This window comes from Lotus japonicus, chromosome 2 (genome assembly GCF_012489685.1).
Source record: "Lotus japonicus ecotype B-129 chromosome 2, LjGifu_v1.2".
NCBI lineage: Eukaryota > Viridiplantae > Streptophyta > Magnoliopsida > Fabales > Fabaceae > Lotus > Lotus japonicus.
This window is the reverse complement of record NC_080042.1, coordinates 32338152-32351447: the sequence shown is the minus strand read 5'-3', so window position 1 is coordinate 32351447 and position 13296 is coordinate 32338152.

Sequence of the window (13296 nt, the reverse complement as noted above, 5' to 3'; positions counted from 1 at the left end):
TATCAACGGAAAACTGATGCAGGGTTGACTTTGTTACTTTATTTTTCATATATTTCTCTATCGACTGACTTTCTCTTGCATTTTTTCCCTCAAGGATGGTTCTTTGCTCCATTGTCAAGGACATGGCTGTTGCTGATTTAGTTTGCATTTAGGAGAAACCTTTCGAACTTTGATATTCTAGTCACCCGATTTTGATTGATGGATTCTCTTTTGTGATAATGATATTAATGGTAAGTAAATTTCTTAATTTATTTAATTTCACATATATTTTCACTTACAACTGTTGATACAAATATTATTACAAATGTCATGGGTTCGTTGATAAACGTCGGAATTGAAAACTCATGTGCGAAATGGAGTGCCCACGAAAATCAAAGATATTGAGTCAAATCTTATGGGTATATTTCTTTTTATCTTTACAAGAGGGAAAGTTATTCACATGAAAAAAATGTACATGTGTTTTGTTCGATGTATTCGTCGACAAGTTGAATGCATTTCTAAGTGTTGGTGATATAGAACATTTTGTTGTCATATACATGACAAAGATGATGTCCCCGAGGTTTAGCTCAAGTGGTAAGAGCTAGGGTACATAAGGGTTGGAGAGGGGAAGGTCCAGGGTTCAATCCCTGGAAGAGAAATTTGAAGGGATTTTCTAACTTACTAACAACTAACCACTAACATTTGTCTATAAAGAAAAAACATGACAAAGATGACAGTTAATCAAGCTAGCGTGACATGATACTTTTGAAGGATTCATCATTTCAAATGAATGTCTATTATAATTCATCTTACTTCATTTATTTAATCTACATAACACATATTATATAGTTTACAAAAGATCTTAAAAGAGAAAAAGGATGATGCACTGATAGTGTAAAGTTTTTTTACACCGTCAACCAATCAGATTGTAAGAATGTGTCACATCAATTAAAGAAATTAAATAAAAACTCTGATTTTCTCACATCCTTGAAATCTGATTGGTTGACGATGTAAAAAAAAGCTTTACACCATCAGCGCATAGAAATTAAGCTCATCTTAAAATCACACCGCCGAAAAATTGTACTTAAATCGCAATACTTTGCAATATCAACTTCGTCAAGATTGACCTCTTTTTTTTTTTACAAAAACCTTAATATTTTTGAAGTTTTAAATTAACGTATTATGATTATTCACTGTAACCAAAACGAAATAAACATAGCTTTGATAAAATACATAAAATTTATAAAACGATTAAAGAATAAACTTCACAATTTCGTTAGAAAACAATAAAAATAACATATAATTTTAAATTTCTCACTCAAGGCATGGGTCCTATTAGTGTGTATATATAAATGGTGTTTAATAGTTATAAATTTTAAGCACAAATGGTGTCTAATAATGAATAACTAATTAGAAATGTCATTAATATAAAATCAAATGACATTTGTATTATTGACTTGACTTGACCTGTTTTTGTATTAATAACTAATTATTAGACACCATTTGTGCTAAAAATTTATGATTATTAGACACCATATATATATATATATATATATATATATCATGCAAGAACAAATTCAAAAGTAAAATTCTCACAAAATGGCTTCTCGCAGCTTCCAGCCCCTGCTTTTAGGAATTTTATGCATTGCTTTCTTGTTGTTAGCAGGTAAGCAGAATATGTTCGATAATTTGTTTCTCCAGTTCTAATTCCAATATATAGCTAATTATTGCAAATAGTACAATGATACAAAACTTTTTTACTTTTTCTTATTCAAGAAAGTAGGTGTTAGCTGGACTGCAAATTTTTTTCATCTTGAATGTTATAGATGATCGAAAGATGTCTATTTTATGTGATTGACATGTTCAAATTTTATGAAGAAAAAACAGAGCTACGTACATAAATTTGTTATTTTTTTATTCTTATTACAGGACAAACAATTGGTGAGGGTTTCGTGTGTGGCAGTTTTAGATGCAAGGGTTACCAAGATTGCAACCAATATTGTCATCAGCAGAGTTTCCAGTATGCCGTATGTAACGCTGCAGGGTTTTGTTGTTGCAGTCATGACTGATTTTATACTTTCATCATTCACCATCATTAATAATAAATAATAAGACTATTAATCTAAGCTCTTTATCTCGATCATAATTCTCATCTATGACCTCATTCTGTTCATGTTCTATGACGTTTATGTATCATCTTGGTTCTTAAGAAAAGGCCCAACAACACATAACACCAGTCATCAAGCAGCACATAAAATGGCTAAAAAATCGAATCAATGGAACTTGGTCTTAAGATGTTATAATTTTCTAGCACATTGTACACAATTAAGATTAAAAAAAATCTAAATATTGCTTATATGATGGCCTAACTTTTTTTAATAAGCCAGAATTGTACTCAACAGAAGCAGAATGGGTGCTTATGTCAAATAACCACTTACCCCAAAAGCTTAAGCTGTTGGGTATGGGTCACATGAATGGTTTTATATTATATTCTAACACGCCCCCTCACGCAAGAGCCCTTTGGGCTTGAAACGTGGATAAATGCACAAGTCCACCTACCATGTGCTTAATTAAATTCCACTTTTATAATTAGAAAGTGAGGGAAGCAAGGATCGAACTCTAGACCTCTCGGTCATAGAGGCTCTGATACCATGTCAAATAACCACTTATCCCAAAAGCTTTAGATGTTAGGTATGGGCCACATGAATGGTTTTATATTATATTCTAACAACTTAAACCCATCTACATGAAAATAGTGAATTAGTAGCTAGTGTACCTGGAGCAAAACCATATCCAAGGTCTACAAATATACAAACAGAACAAGACTAGTCAATTTCTTCAACTTAATTACACTCAATGATAACCAATCTCAAATTAAGAACTACTGGCAATACTAAGGGTAACTCTCATGATTATCTAATAAATCCTTTCTCTTTCAAAAAAAATTATTTAATATATTTATTATAATGGATTTTTTTTATTACTTAAATTTATTTTAATACAAAGGTAGTTAAGGTTTTTTCTTAATGTATTTAATAAACCTTAAGTCTTCTTTACACATATACTAGATATAAAACTCGTGCGTTGTACGAGTTTATCTACAAATGTGTTCACATTATCTGAATGTTATTATGGGCTAAATAAAAATTAGAACAATTTTTAATTATAAAATATAATAAAATACATAATAATTGTGTTAAGACATTTCAATAAAGAGTATTAGAATTCTCTTTTATGAAAAATCATACAGTTAATTTAAAATACTTTGAATTAAGTAATAATTTTTTAATATCCACAGACAAGTTTTAGTAGAATTTTTTCGTACTGTATACTTTATACCAAGAAATTCAATCGTCGGGAGCGACAACCAAAATATTTCAGATGGTTATACACTTGTTAAGATCAAAATCAATAATTTAATTTTAACATTTTAAATTGGGACTGAGCGAGTTCCCTAGAGAGCCTCGCCCAGGGTCGCCCGCCTCGGGGCGGTCACGCAAGGTCAGAGTTGGGCCTCCCTCGCGAGGCCCAACCGGCCCAATAAGGGCAGTTAGCTCACAAGGCCCATTCTCTAGCCTATAAATAGGGAGCGATTACCACATGTAAGGGACTCTTAGCTCATTTCTCAATAACAAACTCGAAATTTAATTACTCTCTCTCTCTCTCTAAGCGGTTATTTTCTCTCTTTAGGCAGTTACACATTCATCTCTCTAGATTCTCTCTCATAGCAATCCCTTCACTATAGGTACTCCACATTTGGCGCCGTCTGTGGGGAACAGTGCATTTCGATTCTCAGACTATGTCGATTGCTTTTACGATCGAGAGAAGTTTGGAATTTTGTTGAATTCTTCGATTTCTAGTGGTTTTTGGTTTGATTTCACTGTTTACGGTTGATATTCGAAGGAAACTCGTCGTCGACGATGCAGCGAGACGCGGGAGCAGGGACGCGGTTCACCACCACGTCGTGTGAGGGGAAGACCGCGTCGTGAGGAGGTACGTCGTGAGTAGTCTGAGCAACTGACTCCTCCTCCACCTCCACCGTCTCCTCCTCCACCTCCACCGTCTCCTCCTCCTCCTTCTCCGACACCTCTGCTGCCTACTCCGCCATCCTCACCTTCGCAGTAAGGAACTCCAGAAAATTCCCCGATCCTTGCGGAAAACGGATCACCACAGCCTTAGAGGCCAGTTACTCACAGAGATTGGCGGCGTTTGATCCGCAACGTCGACATCACTCGACAGCGGAATGATTATTTGCAAGAGCAACTTGACTACCTCCACAATGAGCAGCAGGATGAGGGAGTGCGAGAGGCGAAGGCTGTAGCGGAGTTTGAGACTTTCTCGGCGGCGGTGAGAGAAGTTTCAATTCCGGACAACATGAAGAATCTCGTCTTAGAATCCTACAGCGGGAAGACGGATCTGAAGGATCACCTTCTATATTTCAACATGAAGATGGTGATCAGTGCGGCTTCGGACACGGTAAAGTGCAGGATGTTTCCATCGACGTTCAAAGGCACAACGATGGCGTGGATCACTACTCTGGCTCGTGGATTTATCACAAACTTCAGTTAATTCTCCTCAAAGTTTCTTGTTCAGTTCTCTGCGAGCAAGCTCAAGCAAATTACGATCGATGATCTGTACAACGTTCGCCAGATGGAAGGAGAGACTCTAAAGCACTATGTGGCGAGGTACAGCGCAGCGTCCATCAAGATCGAGGAATTAGAGCCGCACGCTTGTGCGAGAGCCTTCAAGAACGGACTGTTACCTGGAATGTTGAACAACAAGCTAAGTAGGAAACTGGCGGAGATTCGTGCGCGAGCAAACACCTACATTTTGGACGAGGAAGACGACGCGTTCAAAAGAAAGCGCGCGAATAAGGAGAAAGATGGCGAACAAGTGGAACAACTGAAGAAGGACGGGCAAGGACGTGAAAAAGGTGAAAGCAGCAAGCTAAGGGAGAAGAAAGGTAAGTCGTCAGAGAAATACGTTAAGGAGCAGCTATATCCGAAGAAAGAGAGTTTTGAGCAACGTTGCCCTTGGCTGCAGCAAGGATCGCGTCGGCAAGAGGAGGCGAACAAGGACCTGAGCGCACATTTGACAGACTTGCTTCGTGAGGTGAAAGCAACGCATGCATTTGCGTAAGTTGAGCAAGAGGCGCGCCCGCCACGTATGGCGGTAGACAAGACTAAATGGTGCAAGTATCACCGCTCGGCGGGTCATGACACTAACGAATGTATCACTCTGAAGAAGGAAATTGAGAGGTTGTTCAAGGTAGGGCGCTCACAACAGTATGATCGAGGCGAGAGGAGCGCCGGCAGGATAACCGCGCTCGACCTCGACGAGAGATCGGAATGAGACATTGGCGACAAGAAAGAAGGGAGCTGAGGAAACCTTCAAAAAAGAACTATAACCGCTAGTTGGTACCATCAATACAATCGCTGGAGGCTTCGGTGGTGGGGGAGACTCTCAGGCGGCGAGGCGACGACACGTCAAGGCGGTTAGTTCGGTACAAGAGATTCCGTTTGGTTTTCAGCATCCGGATATAGTAGTGTCGTCGGCTGATTTTGAAGGGATTCAAACTCACAAGGATGATCCCATAGTGGTCATGGTAAGGATCAATAGTTTCAATTGAGGCAAGTACTCCTGGATCAAGGCAGTTCAGCTGATGTAATCTACGACGATGCGTTCGACCAACTAGGGCTGACAGATCGGGACCTGACGCCTTACACAGGAACTTTGGTGGGATTTTCTGGAGAGCAAGTTTGGGTGCGTGGCTACCTGGATCTGGATATGATCTTTGGCATTGATGACAACCCAAAAGTTATGTGAGTAAGGTATTTGGTTTTATAGATGGTAGCATCGTACAACGTCATCATTGGTCGAAACACACCGAATCGCTTGTGCGTTGTGATTTCAACGGCTCACCTGGCGGTGAAGTACCCGCTAGACAGTAGAAAGGTAGGAAAGCTGACAGTTGACCATCAGCGGGCGAGGAAATGTTATAACAACTGTTTGAGTCTGTATGGCAAGAAGGGAGTTGTTGTGGGTCACAGGTGTCACGAAATTGAAGTTTTAGAAGACGATCAAGGGCAACTGGATGATCAAGAACAGGACCAAGAGGGAAGAAGCAGACAGATGGCTGACACAAGGAAAGGTGGGCGCAGAGCGAGCTGTTGTGAAGAAAGAGTTGAAGCAAGGACAGTTAGGGATGGACAGTTCACTGGCCCCCAAGCGGAGGAATGATGGGCAGGCTTGATCAGCGTTCTTGAACTTTTCAAGTTTAGTGGGGCGGGGGGGTCTTGACGTTTGAGCATGTGCTTACATGGAAGCAAGAGTATCGTTTGGAGAAGATGGTAAGGGAGAATTTAGACCTTTTTGACTGGAGTGAGAAGGACGCCAAGTGGGGCCGGCCAAAGTTTAAGAAGCTGGTTCTCTTGGAGAGTCACTCTGGAGACGACAAAAAAGGGAGTGTGGAGCAACAAGCGGCAGACCTTTCAGAGTATCATCGGAACAGTGGCGATCAGATGGAGTTAGGGAAGTCACTTACAGCGGACTCCCAGAACCGTTACGACAAAAGTAGGGAAAACTTGTTCAGCAGGGTGGCGGCCTAAATAAATCTTAGAACACAGGTCTAAGACCCAGATTTCAGAACTGGATTAAATAATTATTTTTCCGACTCACGCGTAAGATCTGTGTAAGCATGACATGAGTTTGTTGTTTGGGAAAGTTTAATGAAGAAGAAAGTTCAGGAATTGGTTGAGGATAGTACCATAGACGTTTTAGGAGTTAGCACGAGTCGTCTGCACACCCGCCTTATGGCGAGAGTGTCCAGAATAGGCTAATTCCGCTCTTAAAGCACTGTTTAAGCGAAATTCTAAATCCTTGGAAAAATAAGAAGTTCTCTTTATTTTTCCCTCGACCAACGTTTCATTTCGGAACTCTGGACTGTACGCACGATAGGTTTCTATTCTGAGCTTCTAACGAAGTTTCCAACCGTGTGGCCAGTTTTCTTTTGACGTTTCCAATCTTTCTTCAGCACGAAGTTTTGTCATCTGACTATCACAGCAAAAAGTAGTTTTTCGGGGCAATTTAACTCACTCCGCTTTTGGATCGTTTTCCTCAAATTCAAGAGACTTGTTTTGAGTTCTGGAATTCTGTCGCCAGAATCTCACTTAGAATTCACAGATGAACGTCCTGCAAAAATTGAAATCGCAAAATATTCATTTTCCCGCGATTTCACTCTTCTATAAGTAGAAGAAAAAACACAATATCTCCCATTCCCCCATTTGAGGCCGCGAGCTTGAGGAGAAGAAGGAGAGGAGAGAACTTCGTCGTTTCTTAACCGATCTTCGTGTTGTTCGTTGCTACTTCACGACATCGAGGTACTCTTGCTTATTCTTACCTCTGATCGTTCTTTTTATCGCGTTTCTTTATCTCTTTTTGAGCTCAAAGTTTCGAGCTTTTCGTAAAATTGTTCGATTTTTTCCGATTTTTCTTTTGAACTACCTTCTATAGTTGCCCAACAAGCTAAATCATTCGCCGATGCGCGCCGATTTCGATCGAGTCGCCAAAGATTTGAAAAACTGTATAAAAACCCATTTACGCACATATTGAAACTTTATCTTCGAAAAGCCACAATCCGACTTAGTGCCCTTAGGATTAGTTGCTATAAATGTCGTTGTGAACGACCCCATCAATTTTGTTTTCCGAAAGTTTCAACTTTAAGTTTTTGAGCTTTAATTTTGGACCAAAGTGCCCCTAACTAGTCGTAATTCAAACTGTTCGTTCCAAAAATTTTCCGACAATTTCTTTGCCCTAGTTTTACCCTAAAACTACCTAGGAATTAAATTAGATCGAAGAAAAAGCGCCGGAACCCCTATTTCTAGAGAGTGGCCGAGAGCATGTTTTAGGGGGGGGAGAATTTCGTTTTTGCGATAACTCGTCCTCTCGTGCTCGATTGTTGTACTCTGAAGCTTCATAAGCTTTGTCTATCGTTAATTAACTTTGTTGTAATCGAGCTAATCGATTTTGGATTGATTTTCGCTTTGTTTTCTCCAAGGTTCAGTTGAGGCAACTTTGGGTATTACTGAGCTAGATTGTGAGGAAAACCTACACCGCGAGGCTGGAGCAACTCGAGGTTAGGGCAACTTACTTACTAGCTATTGTATTGTAGACGTCGATAAATTCGACTTGAATATTGTTTGATATTGAATATTGCTAGGATATTGTTTATCGCTTTGAATTGGAAAATGTTTTCTGAAGGCTTCGGCCGAGTAAACTTATATGAGACGTGTGTCTCCATTTTCTGAGAGGCTTTGGTCGTTTACTAGTTTCCGTCTTATGATTTCCGCACTGAATTATTGTTCTATTGATATTGTTATTGAACTGTGCGCTTTGTCGCGACTACGGAGTGTGGAATCATGGAACGTCCTACTTGTATTATTTTGGGTTGAATGAACAACCCTAGGCAAGTCCAAACCCGAGGTTTGAGATTAAGCCTATTGGAACACTTAGACTTTCCCCGGGGATTACATTTGGGGGGATTTTGGCAAACTTGGAATTATTAGAATTTGGAACTAGAGATCTTAGGGAACTCAATTTTCAAGAATGAAACTCATAACTTGACTAATTCAACTTTGAATATTTTTATCAACGAATAAAACCATAGGGAACTTAAGTGGAGAAATGATTGCGAAAGACGGGGAAATGTCGAAAAGTCTTGGAGCTGTTGGGATTTGATGGTCGTCACGAGGATGAACCATAGTGACCAGAGATACGTCACTGAGTACGATGCGTACTCCGGCTACTTACAGCCTAGTCGTAGAGTCGACTTTGACCTTCGGGTTTTATTGAATTAAGAATTGTAGCTAAACATTATATGGTGAGGACGATACCATGTTTGACTAACCATATTGCATCATGCATACATTCGGGGCTTGAGACGATCGGAGGATCGGGCTTCGGTGAAGTTGAGACGGCTTCGGTCGGCTTCACGAAGGTTTGAGACAGTCGAAAGATTGGCTTTCATCGAAGAACGCCAAGAGTGTATCTTCGGCATAGCGGGCAAAATGGTTCAACCTGGAGGGGTTAGAATTGTTCCGACTATGCATTGGTTTGTAAGTGACACCCGAGTGGAAATGGTTAAACACTAGACCGGTGTTAGGACTGACTCGATGGTGCCCATCCCAATTGAATTATCCGGATCATTTGAAACACATTGCAAGCATACATGCACCCTGACTGGAATTGTGTGCTATTGTCTATCGAATTATTGTTAGAGTCGATAAAATGCTAGGAATATATATAAACATATATATCTATACCCCCAATCACATGTTGTTTGTATATTTACTCTATTCCGTGATTTGACCCTAGCGCCTTGGCTTTGGTTTCATGTTTGTGTTTGGGCGGTCGACCTGCTGCCAGATGTCGATGGCGGATTGGTTTTCGATAGTCTCTCCCTCGGGTGGGGGGATCAGGTTTGAGCTGGTTGACCGACATGCCCCCACCGCTTGGGTGATCGATCTTGAGGATCATCGGGCGACGTATCGGGGAAGGATCATGGAGGACCGGACTGATGAGCGTGGTCGTCTGACGAGAGGAGTTCTACGACGCATGGAGCTGAGCTTCAACTTACCACCTTCGGTGCGCTGTGGACCGGGCACTGGCCGGAGACCACCTTCACCACCTTCATCTTCATCCGACGACAAGGATCCATCTGAGATCGAGGCTGATACTGATGCACCTTTCGCGCCACTTCCTGCTACTGCTGTCGATCCTACCGACGTCGCGTCGTCCTCGAGGCTCGTGGAGCCGAAGAGGGAGCCTGTTGTTCCGTCTGCCTCTCGCCGTTTTCCGTTTACTCCATCAGGAGGCTACCGCGTGGAACCCCTGGTACGTGTGGTGGAGGAGGATGTCCTTTCTGAGGAGGTAGATGTTGAGATGGGTTCGACTAGGGTTGTTCGCAGGACAGTCAGGAAATAGGTTGTGGACATGGACACTGAGATGATCACGGTGGACTCTGATTCTGACACTGATGTCGACTACTACGTCGGGAGCGACGAGGAGGAGGAGGAGGAGGAGCTTTGAGCGGTACTGGAGGGTAGGTTAGGTGGGCGTCATATTTTGTGTAGAGCTTTGATTCGTTTTGTTTTGGGACAGGGTAGGTTCCCGACACATAGCTTTTTGTGTGGTTCTCTTGCTAGGGGATCACAGAGAGTTAGTCGGACTGTAGGGGTCTTTGCTTAGGCCATTTTGAGGGCCGACTTTCTTCTGGAGGATTGTAATTATAACTTTGTCACTCACGTTTTTGGATCTGTAAATATTTGTCTGTGGGCACACTACTTGGGAGTCACTGCGAGTACGCGTGACGTTGGAGTGCAGCTGAGGCTGTACCTGTTTATATGATGTACATCGGTTAGGTTTAAAAGGCGGGATTATGTCTTTATCTTTATGACGTTTTTCATTTCAACAAAGAAACAAACGAAAAAAAAAATACTTGTTTTCCGCTTAAAGTTTATTTCTAAGTTACTTAAGTGACACCTGAAAATCGGGGTGTTACAACAGGGGCGGCGTGTCGGGAGTATCGCCCAGAAGACATAGACAAAGGGAAAATGACGCATTGGAAGGCTGATGGGACGGCAGGGTTCAAGCAGGGTCGATAGCATAAGGGGCAAAAGGGCAAGTCCAAGCTCGGTGGAAACCAGTTTCTTCGCAGGAAGTCCGGGCGACAGGGTTGGTCGCCGGAAGATGTAGGGTGGCTAACATGCACTTCAAGGGCGAGAGAGGGGATTATTGGCGAGTTGGGCTAGCTGGGAACAAAAATTAGGACTTAAAATAAAGATTTACTCTTTTTCTCCACCACGTGAGTTTTTTAATGAGGCATCCCTCAAAAATGTAAAAAACACCTTTTTTACAATCAAATACAAAAGGATATTCTCGGCAATACTGCTACGAAATAACTTAATTGTAGCGGTTGCACGGTGGGAAATTTTCCCTGAAGGTAGCGATCCCAACACGACCTTGATGTCTTGGGATCGCTCCGGAAAGTCTGGCGCAATCGCTGCTACCCGTCAGCGACGTGTGGGATAAGCTTCTTATCCAAAAAGCCTCCCCGTATTAGGGTGAGCATACTTAACTAGGCCAAGCCTCAGGCAACCCAAATGACCATTGGGACCCAAGCCACTATAAGTCCTCGCCGAGTAGAGTTGGCGAAGCCACACCTGCTCTTACGGGAAAAGCGTGTGAACAAAAGCCTCGGTTCAAACAAACCAAGCAAAAGTCCTAGTTAAACCCTACACACTTTCAATGGCGTTAAAACGTAATTCAGATTTAGGTGGAAAACATACAAAATGGTGAAACATCAATCATATAAAGTCAAGACAACAACCGTTTTCATTTAAAACCAGCCTCGAAGGGCGGTCAAAGTTACAAGTAAAGGTAAACTCGGTTACAATCATTCATCAGCTGTCTTATTAACATTCTTTTCTTCTTCATCTTCCACAACTAGGAAGCGCTCTTCATCAAAGTTCGGCGGATCATCCGGACCAACCAAGCCAACAGGAGTGACTTTCTTGAAAGCTCCCATCGGGCGAAGATCCAGTTGATCGTCGAGGAATAGGGCTTGGGCCTTGGCGAGGAAAAAGCCACGACCACGCTCTTCGGCAAATAAAGATGCAATCTGAAATTTGCCTACCTTTAGTGAATGGAAATTGATTTGGGGATATCAGTAGAGGCAATACCTTTTTCAACCTGGCTGCAAGTACCTATGAAATGAGCTTATATGCACAACCGGTTAAGCTAATAGGTCTATAATCAGGACTCCGGACTTCCTTGTTTCGGTATCAAAGTTATAAAAGCAGCATTCAAACCTTGCACCAACTTCCCGGACACATGAAACTCAGCAATAAACTACAATATATCGCCATTAATAGTATCCCAGAATCGCTTAAGAAAGTTGAAATTGAAGCCATCGGGCCCCAGAGACTTATTTCCATCACAAGACATAGTAGTCTCCCAAATCTCTTCCTCGGAAAAACCAGCCTCTAAAGCCATTGCTTCACCTCGTGAAAGCTTTGCCATATTACTGCACCTTAGTTTAGGTCGATCCTTATCCACCCTTGCAAATAAATTTTTAAAGTGATCTAAAATTGCCAGCTTAATGTCCTCTGGTTCAGTTAGCTGTGATCCTCCCACAATTAAGGCACCAATAGACTTTGATTTTCTATTCTTGCAGAAAGAGTGGAAAAAAGATGAATTTTTATCACCTTCTCTCAGCTATTTCAATCTGGATTTCTGCCTCTAGATGTTTTCCTCTTTCCTGTATTGTTTCCTTAGCTCATCAATAATTTGAACCCTTTTTTGCCTCAATTCAATAGACACCCCTTCAATCTCAAGCCTCTCCATTACCAATTGCAACTCATCCTCCAACCTTTAAATAACCGACCCACTACCATTCCGAGAGTAACCTGACCACCCTTCGATCTTTCCTTTTACTGTTTTTAACTTGCGCTGAAGCACGTACCCAGACCAGCCTTAAACTGTAAAAGAACCTCACCACTCCTTAACTAAAGAATTGAAATCCTTATCTAGTAACCAGGCATTATAGAATCTAAAAGGCTTTGGGCCAAAATTAGATGTTCAAAGAGTTAGGATAATCGGGCGATGATCCGAAAAACCCCAATTCTCCGCTGTTTGATAACATCCTTGATACAAGTATACAACTACATAGCTTGTTCATTGATCAACCATCTGTCAAAAACCCCTACGTTTCGAGAGCTGAACCATGTGTAGATGGTATTCTGGAGCGGAAGATCTAAGAGCTGAGAATTTGACACAAAATCCACCAAAGCCGGATCAGCCTCCACATTACTCCCTGTTCGTTCCCATGTATTGAGTGTTGAGTTAAAATCGCCACCCAATACTACTGCCCCCTCTCTCGAGTACCCAACTTCCCAAAGCTGTCAAGAAAACACCTCTATCAAACTCTGAATTCGAAGCAAAAATGTTCCCAAACACACAATTGATTCCCTCTGGCCGATTTCAACACAGTTCCCATAAATCTCTCCTCCTTAAAAGTCTCTTACTTTGAGAAGTGAGACGCTCGCCACATCTAATCTAAATACAATCTAAATACAATATAAAAAAGAACCTATAAGAAGGAAACTTTTGACACTTGGCATCCATTGGGAGTGATTTCAGCAATTTTTCCATGATTAAAAAAAATCAAAAATAAAATCTTATTACCACTTTTGGAAACTTGAGAGTGGCAACTTTGCTAATTGTTTTTTTATCTAAGGGTAGCCATGTAATAGCACCTGC